This window comes from Bidens hawaiensis, unplaced genomic scaffold, assembly GCF_021521415.1.
Source record: "Bidens hawaiensis isolate Kalapana, Puna unplaced genomic scaffold, B.hawaiensis_p1.1 tig00003961_1, whole genome shotgun sequence".
Lineage (NCBI taxonomy): Eukaryota > Viridiplantae > Streptophyta > Magnoliopsida > Asterales > Asteraceae > Bidens > Bidens hawaiensis.
In genome coordinates this window covers 1436595-1442500 of record NW_027491228.1, presented here as the reverse complement: position 1 = coordinate 1442500, position 5906 = coordinate 1436595, and positions in this window count along the sequence as shown.

Sequence of the window (5906 nt, the reverse complement as noted above, 5' to 3'; positions counted from 1 at the left end):
CTAGTAAATTGATAAATGAATTATATATTTAAATACTAGTACTAGATGAATCGATGAGTTCCCCGTTTTTTTCTCTATTTCTGGATTGACAGTGCCAAAATACTTTGATTTCTTATCTTTGTGATAACATGATCATATCTTACATGGCAGACATGCTAATTGAAATTAATTTACTAATTGAAATTAATTTATGAAAATTATAATGTGATAATTTATATTATAATATTACTTATTCAATAAATTTGATTGATTTATAAGAGTTGATTTTCTGTTACGATAAATTGATGAAACAATAGCGAGTCCAATAGCGGCTTCAGCAGCTGCAATAGCTATAACAAAAATAGAAAAAAATGGATCCTTTTAGTTGACGACTATCAAATAAATCAGAAAATGTTACAAAATTGAGATTAACCGCATTTAATATAAGTTCAACACACATAAGAGCCCTAACCATATTTCGACTTGTAATCAATCCATATAGACCAACAGAAAATAAATAAGCACTCAAAAAAAGTACCTGTTCGAGCATCACTAACCAAATCCTTATAAATCTCGATTCATTTCAATATGAACAACAATTTAACCAATTGGATTGACTAGAATATAACGAGTAATGCAACAAAGTAATATATTGGGAATAGATTGAACTAATAAATAATTTCTATTTTATAAACAAAGTCAAATAGATATTTATATACAAAGTCAAATAGAAAAAAGGAAAGACATGTGATAGCTCATAACAAGGTTTTTCTAGTTATAAAGAGTTATTATTGACGAGCTACAGCAATTGCGCCGATTAACGCAACTAAAAGAATTATTGAAATAAATTCAAACGGAAGAAAAAAATCTGTTGATAAATGAATCCCAATTTGTTGACTATTACTTATCAGATCTTGCTCTACAATCTGGTTTGCTTTTGTAGTCCAAATAATCCCGTACCATGACGTATCTGGAATAGTAGTCATTAGTGAAACAAAAAGACTTGTACAGACCACGGAAGTTACTCCATCTCCCACGTTCCAAAGACGGAAATCTTTGGAATATTCTGATCCATTTATGAACATCACAGCAAAAATGATTAAAACATTTATGGCTCCTACGTAAATAAGGAGCTGCGCAGCAGCTACAAAATGGGAATTCGATAGAATATAGAATAACGATATACAAACAAAAACAAATCCCAATGAAAAGGCAGAATAAATGGGATTGGCAAGTAATATTACTCCCAGACCCCCTAATATAAGACCTAATCCCAGAAAGGCTAAAAGAAAATCATGTATTAGTCCAGGTAAATCCATTATATATAAGAGATAAATAAATCAAAATCTTGCATAACTTTATTGACCCGGTCAGGAAAAAAGAAGTAACTCCACTTTTTTTCTATTTTATAACTTTTTTTCTATTTTATAATAGTTCTTAATTATTCAATTTGAAAAATTCCATTTTCATGGATATGGATTGATGTAGATGTAGTTATTGGCCAAATCTCTCGAAGGAGTAATTTGAATCTATATATTTTCAAATCATCAATTTTCAAATCATCAATATAGACTATAGAAAAGAAATATATTTTTCATATTAATATAAATTACTAGCCGCCTAATCCTAATCAATATAATTATGAATATAATTGTAGTTATTCACCAAACAAAAACCTTCATTCTTTTAGATCAAAATGAGTTCTTAAGTTTTTATTTCAGGCAAATTTAAAATTGTTCGAATGGTGTAATCGTCAATTATTGACATTGGTAACCGACCCAAAGCAATTTGATTATAATTCAATTCGTGACGATCATAAGTAGAAAGTTCATATTCTTCAGTCATTGATAAACAATTTGTTGGACAATACTCAACGCAATTACCACAAAAAATACATATTCCGAAATCAATACTGTAATTAAGTAATCTTTTCTTTCTAATATCAGTTTCCAATTTCCAATCAACAACGGGCAGATCTATAGGACATACACGAACACATACTTCACAAGCAATGCATTTATCAAATTCAAAGTGGATTCGGCCGCGGAAACGCTCGGATGTGATCAATTTTTCGTAGGGGTATTGAATAGTTACAGGTAAACGATTCGCGTGCGATAAGGTAATCATGAAACCTTGACCAATATACCTTGCGGCTCGTACTGTTTGTTGGCCATAATTCATGAACTCAGTTACCATAGGAAACATATCGTGAATATCTATAAAAAATAAGATACTTGTTTCTTTCTCTTGTTTGAGACAAGTCGTGAATATCGAAGTCTTTTTTTACAGTGAAAGAAGTTGGAAAGAAGTTGTTAATAATAGATTACCTAGAGAAATAGGTAAAAGAAATTTCCATCCAAGATTTAATATTTGATCCATTCTCAGCCGTGGTAGAGTCCATCTTGTTGCGATAGGAATGAACAAGAACAAATAAGTTTTAGCTAATGTAATAAAGATACCAATTATTGTTCCAAAAATTCTACCCCTTTTAGTAATATCAAAAAGATCAGGAACATATATGTACGGAATAGAAAGATTCCAACCCCCCAAGTAAAGAACTGTTACAAATAATGAAGAAACTAGTAGATTTAAATATGAAGCAACATAAAATAAACCAAATTTGATACCGGAATATTCGGTTTGATAACCTGCTACTAATTCTTCTTCTGCTTCTGGTAAATCAAAGGGTAATCGTTCACACTCGGCTAGGGAAGAAATTAGAAAAACTAGAAACCCTATAGGTTGACGCCACAAATTCCATCCCCAAAAACCATATTTTGACTGCGCTTCAACTATATCAACTGTACTAGAACTGTTAGATAATCATAGTAGATGATAACATCACTGTTCCCATCCCTGTTGCAAAACCGTACATGAGATTTTCATCTCATACGGCTCCTCAAAGTCACAAATAAATCCAAGGACCCATCCATTATTCTTTTTCTTGATATGTTTGTAGGATAGATAGATATAAAATGAAATCCATTGTAGGGTCCCCATTAGACACTGCTATATATATATATTGCTTCTGAATTCATCTTATCTTTTAATAATTTAAATTCTTCTTTGTTGAGTAATAACTTAATCCTTGAATAAAATGTTTCTTGTAACAATATAAATAGATATAGATATTTCAACCTAACGTTTTCAATTACGAAATCCAATTATCCAATTAGACGTTGGATTAGTTCGCGAATCATGACAAGAATTATATCTCTATATAGAGAAAGAAAAAAATCTATTTTTTCTAGTGCAATTTCATTCAGTCTTTCTATTTCTTTTTTTTTTTCGTTCCTATTCTCCTTTCTCAAAAACAGGGGACCTTAAACAAAGTTAAAGGATTACTTCGTTCTTGATAGTTATTTACTTAATCGGTGAATAGAAGTATACTTTGGATCGGAATCTGGAAGTACTCCTTGATCATTTCTACCAATTTAAAGCCCCTAATTCTTTTTATACACAGAAATACACTTACAAAATCTCTATTACGAATCCTTTGTGTACCTTAGTGTTCCTAGCTATCCACTCATTTTTATCAATCTACTTTCGGGTAATACATATGGTAATAGATAGTAAAAACCTCAGAAAGTTGATCTTTTGAACCCGCTTCAAGTCATGATGACTAATCAATCAATCTTGGGGTAAAAAGTCTCTAATAATTATATTAACTTTTCTTAACTTTTGTACATAGGAAATGAGATTCAATCTTTTACTGCAAATTTACAAGCCGTTTCTTTCACTCATATAACTATCTGGTTTCCTTCATCAACCCCCGAATAATGAATAAAAAACGAAAAGATATATTCAACTCATGACACTTCCTTCCTAGAAAGAAAAGAAATAGCGGGAAATTTATGTCTTAACGAATCACACGTAGAGATATTGATAACACACATAGAGTTAATGGTATTTCATAACTAATTGATTGAGCAGCAGCCCGTAGACCACCTAAAAAAGAATATTTATTATTTGAGCCATATCCTGACATAAGAAGGCCGACAGGAGCAATACTTGAAATAGCAATCCATAAAAAAACACCAATACTGAGATCGGCTAGAACAAGGTGATAACCAAAAGGAATTACTAAATAACTTAATAAAATTGATATGACTGCTATAGATGGTCCAATACTAAATAAACGAGTATCTCCTCTAGATGGAAGAAGATTCTCTTTGAAAAGTAATTTGGTACCATCTGCTAGAGCTTGAAGAATTCCCAAAGGTCCCGCGTATTCAGGACCAATACGTTGTTGTATACCTGCGGATATCTCTCTCTCTAACCAAACAATTACTAGTACACCTATTGTAATTCCTAATACAGGAGTAAAAATAGGGATAAGCACCCATATGATCCCATAGACCTCTTTTAAGGATTCCAATCTAGAAAAAGAATTGATAGCTTGTAATTATGTTGTATCAATTATCATTTTAACGATCAACTTCTCCCATAATGATATCTATACTACCTAGTATCGTCATAATATCAGCCAATTTCATTCTTTTAACTAACTGAGGAAGAATTTGCAAATTAATAAACCCCGGCGGTCGAATTTTATATCGCCAAGGAAAAACACCCTTATCTCCTATCAGAAAAATTCCCAATTCTCCCTTTGGTGCTTCGACTCTCGCATAAAGTTCTTGCTTCGACAATTCAAAAGTCGGAGAAGGTTTTTCACTAATGAATCGATAGTTAAACTCATTCCATACAGTATCTTTTACTCTATCAAAACGGCGGATTTCTAAATTTTCATAGGGCCCTCCCGGAATTCCTTCTAGGGCCTGTTGAATAATTTTGATAGATTCTGTCATTTCACTGATTCGTACTAAATAACGAGCTAATGAATCCCCCTCTTTTTGCCATTGGACTTCCCAATCAAATTCATCGTAACACTCATAATGATCAACTTTACGAAGATCCCATTTTATTCCGGAAGCTCGTAGCATTGGTCCCGACAAACCCCAATTGATTGCTTCCTCTCCACCAATAATGCCCACTCCCTCAACCCGTTCTAAAAAAATGGGATTTCGTGTAATAAGCTTTTGATATTCAGCAATTCCTGTTAAAAAATAATCGCAAAAATCCAAACATTTATCTATCCAGCCATGAGGTAAATCAGCAGCGACTCCACCAATAGGAAAAAAATTGTGCATCATTTGCATACCGGTGGCAGCTTCGAATAGGTCATATATCAATTCTCTTTCACGAAAAATATAGAAGAAAGGAGTCTGTGCCCCAATATTTGCCATAAAAGGGCCAAGCCATAACAAATGCGAAGCTATACGACTTAACTACAACATAATGACTCTGATATAACTGGCCCTTTTAGGGACTTTAATATTGCCTAATTGCTCTGGCGCATTTACAGTTATTGCTTCTGTGAACATAGTAGCTAAATAATCCCAACGTGTTACATAAGGCAAATATTGTATAATTGTTCGATTTTCCGCAATTTTTTCCATACCTCTGTGTAAATAACCCAATAGTGGTTCACAGTCAATAACATCTTCACCATCTAGAGTAACAATGAGTCGAAGAACACCATGCATTGATGGGTGGTGAGGTCCCATATTTACTATCATGAGGTCTTTTCTTGTAGATGGTACAGTCATAGGTTTTTCCTGATTCATTCTTCCATGAATTGCTGAAAGCGAAAAGAAGTTCTTCAAACTTTAAGCGAAGAATTCAAATGAACTCTTCAATTTCTTCAAATTAACGACTTTTTCTCTCTCGAATATCCAACCGCCCTATTAATTCTTTATAACGCGCTCTATTTTGTTTTGACAAATAAGCCAGCAACCGTTGACGTTTTCCCAAAATTTTCCGCAGACCTCTCTGAGATAAATAGTCTTTTTTGTGCAATTCCAAATGTGAAGTAAGTCTCCGTATCTTATTGGTGAAACTTACTACTTGAAATTCAACAGATCCTC